This window comes from Amphiprion ocellaris, chromosome 4 (assembly GCF_022539595.1).
Source record: "Amphiprion ocellaris isolate individual 3 ecotype Okinawa chromosome 4, ASM2253959v1, whole genome shotgun sequence".
Classification (NCBI taxonomy): domain Eukaryota; kingdom Metazoa; phylum Chordata; class Actinopteri; family Pomacentridae; genus Amphiprion; species Amphiprion ocellaris.
In genome coordinates this window covers 25,703,989-25,718,974 of record NC_072769.1, presented here as the reverse complement: position 1 = coordinate 25,718,974, position 14,986 = coordinate 25,703,989, and positions in this window count along the sequence as shown.

The following is a 14,986-nucleotide window of genomic DNA, read 5'->3' as shown; positions in this document are numbered from 1 at the left end:
AGGACAAAAGTTGTAAATTAGCATGACATAAACTCTCTGTGCAGCATATTAGTTTAATGCTCCAAGATGGAACTGTGTTAGACTGTATCATCTCTGGCAAATAAAAATATATTCAAATTTAATCAGTTACATAAAGATATAACAGAAAAATAAAAGCTATCTCCTGTTTTTAAACTTCAACAGACACTGTTGTCCCTCAGTCTTTAAGAAAAGACTAAAGTCCCAGCTCTTCACTGAACAAATTTGCCCTTGACAGATTGTTATTGTTTGTGGCTCTTCTTGTTTTCTCCTAGATCCTTGCATCTACTCTCAGATGTACAGTTGTTTGGATAAAACCTAAATTAAATTGTAGAACTGTAGAATTGTAAGCAGGTATAAAGCTTTGTTGCATCCATTATTATTTGGCATGTTAGCATGCTAACAACTACCAATTAGCACTAACAGTGCAATTGAACTTGATGGGAATGTTGTTAGTGTTGCAAGCATTTTGTTAGAAACCAAAGCACTGATGATCACCAAAGTTCCTCAACTTTACCATCTAGTGATAATCAATTATTGTACAACATTTAATGGAAATCCATAAAATATTTGTTGAGATATTTCAGTCTGGACCAAAGAGATGGATTAACCAACTAACATGCTACCATCAAGGCTGAAAACTTCCAACAGCTAGCAACTTTACTGATATTCTGTAACTGATTTCACTCATGAACCATACTTCAGTTTATTTCTTTTCAGTCTGTTAGGTATGCTGACTGATCATATATGAATGTCAAGATGCTCCAGAGACATATTTAGCTGTTTTCTAGGTTCCTGACAAAACCCCTAAGGTTGCATTACTTTTGCATTAATTTCACAATTGTCTTTTTTTTTTTTTTTTTTTAATCACAAAACATATTGCTTGTTTTGTTGGTCCTGTTTTCAGGTATTTGCCTTATGGTCTGCCTTTGTATTATTCAATCCGCTGGATTAAACAAGAAAACCACCAAGAGAGCGTAGTACTCCACCAATCATGTGATCGTCAGCAGGCAGCAGATGTAGTGTTCACTTGTAGTCATAGTTACAGTGACGCTGTGCCGCTATCTCGCAACGATACAGAAATCTTTAACAAATCCATGGATCCAGACTATAAGCTGCATCACTGCCAAAATCTAATCACTTGGTCCTTGTGTCATTTCTGACCTTCCCTGAAAATTTCATCCAAATCCGTTTGGATTGTTTTTGAGTCATGTTGCAAACAGACAGACAGACAGACAAACGGATGCCGATCGTCACATGACTCCACTGCATTCCTTGGTGGAGTAATAAGCGTCTAATCTATATTAATGTCCTCTTGGAACATGTGTTTGCATTGCTAAGTCTGATTTATGTATGGGAATTCATAAAGTTGTCTAAAATTAAACAATCCAAGTTTGGCGCTTTGTGTTTAAAAAGAACCTCCATGCGCTAGTGTGTGTGTGTGTGTGTGTGTGTGTACATGTACTTGTGGATTTCCCTCCTGAGCGGTTGCTAATCAACACTAGGGAAAGCAATGATTGGCGTTTGGGCCTTTCCAACCACTTACAGTGCCTCTATGTGGTTACCATCCAGCCAATCTATTCAGCAAAATGCGCCCTTCTTAAATAGGATTCAGGTATTGAAATTAATGCTGTGTGCAGGTATTTGTGTCCCTATTTAAAGCACTTATTGATTAGTGCACCTCTGAAACTCTGCGAAAGTACCTCGCCAGCATTCTGACCCAGCACACTGACCACCGCCACTCCTCCCTGAAGCTATACACTTTCCAAACGCACACAAACACACCAACATTGGGAGGAACCCTCACACTGAGCAGCAGTCCCTCGAGACCCCCCTCCAACTGCTGTGGTCTGCAGGTATTGGAGCACTATTATTAGCTCTGTTTCCCTAAAACACACATTCCCATCAATTCTATATGCAGCAGCCTCCACAAGGTTTGTACTGTTCTTTAACTTTAAAGGCAAACGTTGCCCAAAAATCCAAAAGTGGTTCTAAAAGTTTGCATCTTTCTCACTATTGACTGCAGCGGCTATTTTGAATTCAGGCAGTTTAGTGGTTTTCAAGAGCATACAGCATAGCAAAATTTCCTCCTCTACTGTTTATGAACTGTCATATCCTCATTGTACTTCCCACTTTTCCTACTTTGATGTCCAAAATATTCACTATTTTGCCAAAACATACCAGAGCTGCTGTCCTAAGGGAATAGACTGAATATAAAAGACGACTGTAGCCACCATGATGTCACCCACTACCATTGTGTAGTTTGGAATTGGATCATCGCCATCCTGGTTTCGACGCTGGACATGACGAGCCCAACTAGCGATTAAGACCATAAACAGCTTACGAAAATGCTTTCTGAGCTAATAAAGCAAATGAAATGCAGGATCGTTTTCTGATAGATTTCTACGCAATCAGACTTCTTTTGCAGCAAGAGGAGTCACCCTCTGCTGGCTGTAGGAGAGAATGCAGGTTTAAGACGCTTCAACATCGGCTTCACTTTTCAGATCTGGAGGCTATGTCTATCTTTGAGACTTGACTCAAATGAGATTTAAAGTTTTGCTGATTAATATTTTTTTGTTTGCTGGGTAAAATGCAAAAGAAATGCAACATCATAGTGACTTCCCTCAGATCTATAAAGTGTTTTATTATCTTTCGTTTAATTGTTTTGCTTTTATCATGTGTAAATCGCCGCTTTAATCAACTTCCAGCCATAGTAGGAGGCTGTTTTTAGAAAAAATGCTCTGATAAACTAGATATATGCGAACCAATGTACAGAAAACCGAAGTAGTAGTGATGTAAATAGTGGAGTACTGAGCAGCTAAAAAGGCAAATATTTATGTCAGAAGATGATGGAGATCACACACCTACAAGGAATATGAATTTTTCAAATTTTATATTGCATTCAGGTTGTATTAAAAACCCTTCAATTCTAAACAGGCTTACAATTTGATTTACTTGACTTCCAAAAATATTTAACTTTAAACACTGACAATATTTAAATATTTGGACGATGCATTAGCTATTAAATCAAACTTAAAATGTGTGTCATGTACAGAGATTTGTAAATGACTTACCTGAGAAGACTTAAGATGATTTGGATGAACTTTCTGTGACTTTCAGCCTGACATAATGCCTGTTTTTAACAAAATTTTGTTTGACTTGGACCCCAAAAGCTACAACTAAAAGCTCTGTAATAATCTCTTCATTGTGCTATTGCATTTCTCACTACTTAAAACCTCCCAGAAGGATAGAAGTGTTTTATACTTGTTGCTTCATTCAGAAAAGCCTTATTAACGGTGTGTGCAAGATGGAAACTGTGTATGATTGACTCTTCAATCATGACAGAGCAAAAAAATTAAAAGGTACCAAACTTTTTCCAGATGAATCTCTGAGGACAGCAACATTACTGGACAGGGTTCTTTGGTTTCTTCACAAATTTCAAGCGAGCCTCAGGGATAGGATGAGGACCTACGCTATGACATAATGGATGGTCACTTAGCATCCCGTTGCAACTTTTATTGGAGGGCATTAAAGTAAATCAGTCAGAGAAAAACCTGAGACAGCTGATGGAAGATAGGAAAAGGGGAGTCGGAGCAGGCGAAGGAGGGGGAAATGAAGACAAAGCTGGAACCTTAAGAATAGCGGGGAAAAAAAAGAAGAAAATATTATGTTTTTCCCTGAGGCCTGCTGACTCTGATAGTGTCTTAAGTGTCTCATGAAATTCCCTCGGAGGGAGCAAAGAGGTGGCCAGAGACATCCATCACCTTTTGGCTAAAATACCACAGGAAGACAGTCTGCTGACACCACAGCCAAGCACAGGAGAGGATGATAATACTTGGATATTGTTCAGTAGCTTGAAAAAAAAAAAAAAAAAAAAACTTAAGACGGGAAGAATAATAATCGAAGGCAACTTAAGGGGAATACTGAGGGCTGTGAAAGTTGAGATTTAAACTTTTAAGTTGGACTGCAGCATAAAGGATGGCTCTCCAAGTGTTACTGCAGAGAGCACACTTATGTATGCCCAAACACACTCGCATACGAGACACACACAGCAGCTATGTGCAGCAGTAACTCTTTATGTAAACAGAGGGAGCGGAGGGAAGACGAGGTACAGAGAGGAAATCCTCTGTTTAAATGCCAAGCTGTGCGTGCCATTCTCTCTCTCCTGCTCTTATTTCCTCTTTTCTGCACCTCCATCTCTCCTCTGCCACCTCCCGTGCGTCCGTGCACGTGGGCGTGACCGTGTGAGTGTGCACGTGCCAGTTAGCGGATGACATTTTACGATCCAGGTCCTGGAAGATGACCACTTTCATGTTTGTGCCATCAGAATTTACCAACAGGGGAGAAGAGGAATGAGGGCAGGATGCATGTTTGTGTCAAATGATGGGTGGAGCTGCAAGGAGGTGGAAAAATAAAGCAAGAAATACTGGAAGAGTTGACGGGGAAGATACTGTTCCCATAATGTTTTATTGACTGAAAAAAAAGCCTCACTGTAAAATAGTTGTGCTCAAAGGGGCTGTTGTCCAAGACCTTTTGCACCCTCATACACACCATATTCTTCTTGGGTACTGATACTGATATGATTTTTAGAGTACCCACTACTGGAAATACTGCAAAATGAACAACTACATAACTTGAATAGGTCTATTTGGGGAAAGTTAATCATTCTAGAATGACTGAGGTGATTCTGTAGGCGACTGCATCTGCACAGAAAATACAAAACTATGCGAAAACACTGGAATAAGATGTTTGCAACTTCATATGGTACAAAAGCATCCACAATAGTTTCTCGGTTTTGATGCCATTCGGCTTCTTACAGAGCTTCTTGGTGCTGATTTAAATGGTCAAACAAATTAGCTGTGCTGCTTTGTGTAGTGGCAAACACTGAAAGACACTGCTGACAGAGCACCTGTTTTTAGTCAACATCATCCTTTGAAATATTTCTATATGACCGACTTCCTATTTCTTTTTGGCAACTTAAGCTTCCATTCGAGCATTTCTCTCCTGCTCTTTACTCATTCTGCTGTGCACATGTGCAGCCTAAATGTCAACAAATTGTTTCCAAGAACCCTTAAATCATAACAAATAATGTTATATCAGACAGATTTCTCAATTAGTCACTGAAAATAAGAACCATGCACGTTTTCCTTTTTTTATCAAGCAGCAAAAAAGGCTGTAGCACAAAGTTCATTTACCTTAATTGACATTGCATACATGTATTTCTGCCTACATTCATATGCATGCGCACAATGCAATGTTGATGCTGAAAGTGTATATTGTGGAGGCCTATAATACAGGGAGTAAGACAGCATCCATACATGATTTCTATACTGCTACTATTGAGTGCAATAATCACTTTGTTTAAGTCAGACAAGATTATGATGTATTATGTGTCACCTTAAAACCTATCTTGTATTTGAACATTTAAAAATGAAAACATTTAAAAATAAAAAGTATTGTTTGTAAGATGGGGAGATTCTGAGCCCAGATCAAAATCTGGACCTAATTTTTCCCATATAGGAGGTCCTCGGTTTACGACGTCCTCGACCTACGTCGTTACGTCGAAATTGGCTACATGGAACTAGCTGGCGAACGGAGCGGACGAATACATCGTCATGCGATGCTACAGGAGGAAGACGATTTTGTTTTCATTTGCCGGTTGTATGCCACATTGCCCCTATACCCCTATACACAAGGGACACATAGGAGTGTGTGAGTTCCATCTTACGCCAAAAATCGACTTACGTCACGCAGTAGGAACGGGATTCTGACTTAAGTCGAGGACCCCATGTACCTTAAATCAAAGATTATTTTTACATATACTATCGTTCAAAAGTTTGGGGTCACCCAGACAATTTCATGTTTTCCGTGAAAATTCACACTTTTATTCATGTGCTAACATAATTTTACAAGAGTTTTCTAATCATCAATTAGCCTTTCAACACCATTAGCTAACACAATGTAGCATTAGAACACAGGAGTGATGGTTGCTGGAAATGTTCCTCTGTACCCCTATGGAGATATTCCATTAAAAATCAGCTGTTTCCTGCTAGAATAGTCATTTACCACATTAACAATGTCTAGACTGGATTTCTCATCCATTTAATGTTATCTTCATTGAAAAAAAATATTTTATTTAAAAAAATAAGGACATTTCAAAGTAGCCCCAAACTGTTGAACGGTAGTGTAAATGTTATTTTCAACTTGTTTAATAGCATAAAATATGTATCTGTCTGTATCAAATCATTTACAGTATGTGGTATAATAGAGGGAAGCAATAGTATCACATTTATACTGTGTAAAATATATACATCCAAGATTGTTCCCTGCTGTATTACATCAAATCTTAAACTGCTGCATGTCTTGTGTTTCATACTTTGTGCTTCAACATGGCAGATTTAGTGTCTCTGATATTTTCTGAATATATCAAAAAATAAAAAGTGTGCTCGCACTCATATCGATAGCTTGAAATGATGGGTTTGGAGAGTTTGATCCAATAGAACTTGTACAAAATGTGTTTATGTGAAGTGCACCCAGTGTTTTCTCTCATCCCATTTGCAGTGGGTCAGAATGAGATTTGATGTTATTGCAACAAAAAATTAAATTTTATCAAAAAATATAATCAAACTGTCACCTGTTAATCTGTTAAAAATGATGTGTATATGTGTATTTCCAAAGATATCTCTAAAGAATGAGCCATTTCATTTCCAGTGTTCTCCTGGATTCACAGATAAATTAATCTCACCACATTTGCAGGTTGTCTAAAGACTAAATACTGAAATTATTTGTTGATCTCAACATTTTTTTCATTGCTGCAAAAGGAGAATGACAATTGGACAAAAGACCAACTGTGCTGAGTTAGATTTTGGGGGATTGAATGGTGACAGACAAAGAAGCCCACTAAGTGAGCGATAACTCCTGAACAGACTAAATGCTCCCATTGGCACCGTCTCGCTACGCTGAAAGTCAAAGATGCTGAAAGTGTGAGTGTGAATGTAAACAGTAGCCCCTTGCTGACAGAGCACTTCTTCAGGAACTTGACTTTGTGTGTGTATGTACTTGTATTACTCATGTTGTGGGGACATGCGTAAATCTTTATAGTCATATTGTAGAAACTAAACTTCCTTTATATGGACAAAAAGACAGTCTACATAACATGATTAATTAAATTTTTTGGTGGAAACTTGATTTAAGATCAGATTTAGGTTGGGGTTGAGGTGAGTCTCCAGAAATTGAATGGAAGTCATTTAATGTCCTCTGAAAAGATGGAAACACAGCGGTGTGTGTTTGCTGTGGCCTCTGCTCCCTGCAGATATGCTTCCTTTCAGAGAAGCTGTAGAAATAAGCAGCAAAGACCTCAGACCGCTGAGGTTCTGCACACAGACATTTAAGTCACAGCAAGCAACTTAGTACATTGTAAAAGCTGACGTTTTTCTGCAGCTCATAAAAACATTTGCATTTGATGCAAAGTACCTCTTGGAAACTACCGACAGACTGACAAAGTCACAACCTGACGTTTGGCAGATTCTTCATGGGGGGAGATGATTTACGTCTGTCGGCCTGCAGCAACTACAAGAAAAGAAGAATCAGAAGTATTAGAGGCAGATACTGTATGTACAGACAGGCTCACTGGTGTTCAGGAGCCTAAGATTTGTGGACAGAATTTATAAAATGTCAAGTTGTAACACTACACATTAGGAAGAATCTCCAGAATTATACATTTAGATTAACTGTCTTTCCTATTCAAGCCCCAGAAGCTGCAGTAAATCACTTTTTCTCCATTTTGTATTAAGTACTTAGAGTGAAGTGGGGTAAGACGCAGGTTTTGGGGGCAACATATAGAGACAAACAATTACACTTGCATTCACATTGACGGACAGTTTAGAGTTACCAATTAATCTCAGTATGTTTTCAGACTGTGGGAGGAAGCCGGAGTACCTGGAGAAACCCCACTCGTGCACAGGGAGAACATGCAAACTCCATGCAGAAAGATCCCGGGAAAGCCGGGACGCGAACCAGGGACCTTCTAGCTACCAGGCAAAAGGGCTAACCACCACGCCACTGTGCAGCCCTGACAATTTCATTGTCACTTTCAATAATCAGCAAAAACACAGAGCATATTCATGGTACACTTACTATTTATTACTGCTGTCTTTTGCAGTTTGACCTTTTTCAGTTGTTTGGGTAAATACTGAGTTTTCCAATCAAGTCTCCATTAGTTTCTTCAGTAAAGATTACAGTCTTCATCGTATGAATGCAGGTTCTCGGGTGTGACTTGTTGCCATTTGCACAACCATCATAAAATGATTAGAGAGAGCAATTTTCTACCTTATCTATGTAGAAATAAATATTTCATGTACCAGCAGCCAGACAAGAATAAAAAATGGTTTGAGGTCTTACCCTAAACGCAGGTCATTCTGGTGTCAGCTAATCCGCACAGTTTCTTACTGAAATTAAAGAAAAAAACATAATGTTTGCACATTTCCATCATCGTTGGATCACATGGCTTCACGTTATTGACAGAAAGTGCATTTGTTAATTAAATAAAGGATAAATACATGGCTCTGAATACTAATGCTGCTGTAACAGGATAACAGGAAGGTGAGCTATTTGATTTAGCATCTACTAAAGTATAAGTAGATTAGACAATATTCTCTGCTTTTTGCACTAGTGTGTGTGTGTATATATATATATATATATATATTCTTTTCTAGATGTGTAAATAGCTGTATATGTACATATTTTTCTATAGTTATTTCTCTTTTCCTTATTCCCAGAGTGACACCAAATTCCTTGTATGTTGTGCACGTACTTGGCCATTGAGGCTGCATCTGATTCTGATGTTTCCAGCTTTTAAAATTTGACTTTTGCTTTAATTTGCTTTGTTCTGATGCTTACTTTAAGTGTTTGCACTACTGAATCTTGCCTTACTTGATTCTTAACTGAAAGCAAAGAAACAATGATGAGAGGAGCGGATGCACTGTTTTGTGTTTTACACGATTTTTAATGTTCTCACGGCCACTGACTCCACTTCATGCATCTTTTCTTACATATCAGATGAAAAGGATTATATGCACTTTTGGTACCAATAAGTACAATTTTCCAGTTGGATGAAGTTTCTATGAGGCTCTGCAGGCTAAACCACTCTCTAATGAAGAACATTCACCGAGTTCACAAACTCCACAACTAACAAAATCCACTTCTTATGATGCAAGACCGCAAATACCGCATACAAATACTGATCCATGACCAGACAGTGGATCATATCCGACCTCAGCAGACTGGACTGGCTGCCAGCTCATCAGAACGCTACTGTCATCTGCAGGATTAAAGGAGTAATGACAAAGCCGGACAGCTGTGCCATCAGGTTGAGACCTTGCTGGAAAATTAACATTTTGTCTCATGAAAGACAGTGAAGATGTGTTTTTGAAAAACGAAATTGCAAGGAAAGCTGACAGATTAAGAATTACTCTTAGTATCAATTCATCTGCAGAGTTTCCAACTAACCAATATTTTGTCAGTAAAATGTCAAAAAAGCGCAATTATATCTTTCACAATCTCCTAGACCAGGGATGTCAAACTCATTTAAGTTCAGGGGCCACACTCAGCCCAATTGGATCTCAAGTGACCAGTAAAATCAGAGCATAATAACCTATAAACAACCCCAACGCCAAATACTTCCCTTTGCTTTCGTGCAAAAAAGTACATTCTGAAAATGTTCACATTTAATGAATTATCTACTTGCAAAACATTATGAACAACCTGAAATTTTTTTTAAAAAGTGCAATTTCAACAATATTATGCCTCAGTTTATCATTGACACATTACAACTTATAGATCACAGAGTATCTACCAAGGAACAAAACATTTAGTCACAGGTACCTGGACCTGAACGATAGAGTATTTTACTTTATGATCAAAACAACTTGTCAAGATTTAGAAATTATTTTAAATTTACATTAATTTCCACATCTGTGCAGTAATCCTGACCACCTGAACTGACTTCCTATTAAGGAAGAAGTTTAAGTTGTCCTCCTGCCTTGTAAATGTATTAAATTTGTGCATAAAAAATACACAAAAGTTGTGGCAGTGCATCAACACAGGGTTGCACCAAACCAAACTCTTTTGTACTGAAGCTGCTGATTGACAATATATTGCACAATGTTCAATATCTTTAAATACTTTCACAGTAAGGATTCATTTTTATCTCTGTAACTTTTACATTTTGTAAAGTCATCCCCCAGGGACGGATTGGACACTTTGGCAGGCCGGTTTTGGCCCGCAGGCCATATGTTTGACACCTTAGCCCTAGAGGAATAAATGATGATATGGATGTCTTGTTTTGTCTGTTCAATGGTCCAATAGTCATATATAATCAGCAAAGCATCATATTTAAGCTTAAAATAGTACATTTTGGACATTTTTGCAATGATTATCAAAATAGTTGCCGATTAAGTTGCTGCATCAGCTCCAACATATTTTCTCATATCTCACTCTCATCTACTACATGACGCCGACTTGTTACATATCATTCTGTAAAACATCCCTTAGTGACGTCTAATATCAGTTTTGACTGATGCTGAGCATCTGAACCGATTAATGTCCTGCTCTCTCTCTCTCTCTCTTTCTCTCAGGTCTACTCTGTCCTGTTCTGTCCCGAGGCCAGAGCAGTTTGATCAATGCTATCGATGAGAAGATGCTAATAGCAGATGCTAATAGGGTCGGTTTGACTAATAGACCCAGGTTGCCATTGATCTGCAGAGTTAGCATCTAATGCTAAAACAGCTGATTCAACCGCATAGTTGGACAAAAAGTGCCACCCTTGCTCAGTTTGTGTGTGTGTGTGTGTGTGTGTACTAGGGAGTGAAAAGTTAAGTAACAATACATTTCTGCTTCAGGCCAAATGGTACAAATATACACTCACAGTACGTAGAAGTTAACAGTCTGGTGTATTTTTGAATACAAAACTAAAATCAAACATTCAAACTGATTTTTCTATGTGTGTCAGATATATTGTTTGGGATTAATAAACCATCAGAGGAGGACAGTCACTGATTATTGGTATTTGAAATTGTCCCTGTTCACAGCTCATTTTTCCTTTTAACAGCAGCTTACTGCAGGAAGTTGTGGACCATCTTAGGGTGACCTTAACTTCTGTGCATGTTTCAACCCTGTAGAATCTCTTTCAGGTCCATTTTCAGGGACGCAAACCACGGGCTCCAGATTAGGCCCTAAAACACTTACTGTTTCAGCTCAGCACTGATTGGCTAACAAGCAGTTATTCTTTCCCTCTGAATTTCCTTGCTAGTCTTCCTAAATCTAACATCATCATCAACATTGTATAATTTGCCAAACATACCCCACAATGTTCTATTTTTTATGCTCATAGAGGTGGCGTTATGTCCAATAACCATCATTGTTGTCGTGAACTTGGAGTTATGTTTGATGCTACACCACAGTGAGGAAAAAGCAGGTTTAAAGAGCTGCTTCCAGGTCATTCCTGTTAATGTTTGCACCACCTTGTACCTGCCCCAAGTTCCTGCAGTGGAAAACCACCTCATTAGGGAGCGTTTCATTGCAGGAAGCTGGGGCAGGTGCAAGTTGGCACAGACATTTTAGCCTTTTTTTTTTTCCAATTGTAGTGGCACCCTACAGCTTCGACCATTATGTTAACTCGTAGTGTGCCCAAACAACAACACATGATAGTTTCTGGGCGTAACCCAAGGAAATAGAACAATTGCTCTTTTAGCCTATATGGTGACTTTCACATTAAGGATGGTAATGTTAAAGATTACTAAACTGCTGCTGGTCATGGTCATCGAGATGGCAGAAAAATGGTGCTTGTTTTCCTCTCCTAGTTTAATTATCAAGCATTGAGACCCATCCAGTAGAGCTTCAGGGTTGCTCAGAAGTACCTACCCCAGAGTAGGTAGTTTTTTCTTCCCTGAAAACAATCCATAAAGACATTCCACATGGGCGATTCTAGGTGTTGAAATGTCCTCATAGGCTTAGATCACCCTAAAACTTACATTTATTTAATTATTTGCACTTTTTCTACGAGGGCGTATCAAAATGTCTTCATTGAAAAAGACCTATTATGTCAAGTAATTGGAGCCAGTTAATACAGTCTGCTCTTGAAGAATCTGCAACTTATCTAAAGGTCAATAATTACATGGTAAAAAATATGACTGCTATATTTTGGATAGAAATGGAAATTTTGTGCTCCTTTAAGCTTCTGAAGAAGGTATGTGTGGCTGAGGTGAACTATCCTATCATGAGGAAAAATTTACAAAAACTTCAATTAAACATGTCCTGTTCTTCATCCATTCATTCACACACAACTAGCTGGTAAGTAAATGAGTCAGTGGAAAACACCTTTGTTTGTCTGTGCAAAGTCCCTGCACATCAACACAGGTGTTTTCATTTATTCTGCCTGATCAGACCTTTGCTGAGGTTGGATGTATTTACATGAGGTCACCGGACAGTGTGTTACTGAGCATGACAAAGGTGTAACATTTTCAGCCAAACAAAGCAAACAGAAGAGTCAAGCAGATGTCAGAGTGTGTTGGTGGCCACACAGTCCTGAGAAGATATCTACTCTGTCAAAATAGGTGTAGTCCCATGAAAATGCACGACTGGTGAGCAGGGTGACTGCAGTGATGTGGTCCTGACAATTGTACAATTTGACAGTTTCCCGATTTCTCTCCTTCTGTGTCCAACATTTCTGAGTTTTCTCTGCTCCTTGTAAAAACACAAAAATAAGTTGGTCCGTGTCAGAGGTTTAATAGAAACAGATTCATCGTGTTGGGATTTCTTGACAAGAAAATCAAATATCACAAATGGATCCTGCAACAGTTCAGTTAAAAATAATTTGTAAATCTGCAACAGGCCAGGATTCAATTAATCTAAATGCTTTCTGGATATTAAACTTAAAGGGACTCCTGTGAAAACTAATTCAACAAACTTGCATTCTAATCATTATTAGCAAAAAAGCTATTTTTATTCAGGAAAAGCAGTTTGGAAACTTTGCAAACAGTTCTTTGTGGTTTTACCCAAAATCAGCTGATAAAATTCTTATTAAGTTTTGACAATTGAGACAAGTGTCTTTTGAATCATTTCATAAATAATCTCCATATTCTCTAATCTCCAGCGTCCATACTAACATGTCTGAAAACACAACACGCTGTCATGTATACACCAACAAAAGCTTGGTTGTTTAGTGGTAGTCGGTCATGAACAGGGGCATGACTGATAAAAACCCAGTCAGGATTTCCAACAACTGCCATTTGCCTTTCTACTACAATTTATGTATAGCTGTCATTTTTGTGCCATAATGAGAATAAAAGTGACATACAGTGTCATAAAAAAGAATGAATGAAGTTAAACTAACTATAAAACTAATTTTAATGTATTTACATCAACACTGCAAATGGAGCCTGTGAAGATCTTAATCCTGTAGGGAGTTTCCTAAAAGCTTAATTTGCATCGACATACAACTGCGCTTCTGTGTGATCAAAAGACCGAAACGCACAGAAAAACCTAAAAAGCTTTATGTTGCAAAGAGGAATGTACGTACTCTTGTGAGGGAGTACAAACATCGTGCTGGCAATATCAGAAGCTGTTTATTTGCATTTTTTTTTAACAAAGCAGGAAAAAGAAACAAAAATAGGAGGAGAAAAAACTTACAAGAAAACTTGCATTCAACGGATAGGACTGGCGCATTGTGCTGTCTTCTGAACAAAGTATTCCCACGCTTCTCTCCCAGTATACTCATGTATATGGGGAAATGGCAGCCTTCCCAGTTTAAACCAGCCAATCAGGACACATCTTATAGGTTCCACCTACTGAGGAAACCAATAAAACAGCTGCTTGAGAGGCGTGGCCACTCTTTAACCTCCCGGACAAGATGGCCGCCGCAAGGCAGAAAGTCAGGTAGTGACTGCTACAAAGTTAATGTATTTTTTCTCTATAGTTGCTGATTTAAATAAACACGATCAATGTCAACCACTCTACACAAAAAGAAAGCGCGTGCTTCCCATTGATTCGACACAATACAAATACATTCTTAAGCTTTCACCTGAATTCCTAACAATATGAATTAACATTTAAAACCTGCAGCTCTACTAATAGTGAAATTTTACCAGCTTACAGTATTTTTATTTATTTTTTTCTTAACAGAAACATTTTTTCACTGGCAAAGTGACACAATGAGTCTACTTTTGCACACATATTTTAATGCCTTCACTGACAAACTTCGGTTGTGACTACATTTTGATTAAAGACAAAAAAATTGAAGTATAAATAATATGGAAATGCTTAAGGTAGTGACTAATAACTGTAGTGTAATTAGAAACAAAGATTAGGCTCACTGAATATTTGTGGGTTTGGGGGCTGCTGGACAGAAAAGGCCATTCATGGACAATAAAAAGATTCAACAACAGCAGCACTTTAAAAAATGATTCTAAACTTAGCACTCGTGTATGGATAATAGATAAAAAATATTTTTCTATACATCTCTTCTTTATATAGAGTTGAAAAGTTTTGTTAAAGAGGAATTTAATGAGATCTTATCAAATTGAAAACAGCCTTATAACAATTACTCTGTGACAATTATTGAACCAGAAATTGTCACCTGCAACTCCTTTAACTCCAACAACAGAAAATAAGCACAACAGCTTCCTTTTTTAATGATAGGAATTTGAATCCTCACGTGCAGTGCTCGGCTAATTTTAACACAGATACAAACTGGTCCTAGTTTAAAGAGCTCATAGGTGGAAGTGGTTAACTGTGGGCAAAACAAATGCTCTTCCAAACTGTCCTTTTAAAGAGCAGTAAGGAAGAAAATTTTGAGGGACAAACAGGCTTTAACCAGAACTTAATGACTTAACGTAATGCTTTCTCCCCACTAGTGCGCTCCATTCAGCCTCATTACGGAGTACAAAACAGCAGTTAACACCTGCAGAGTTTC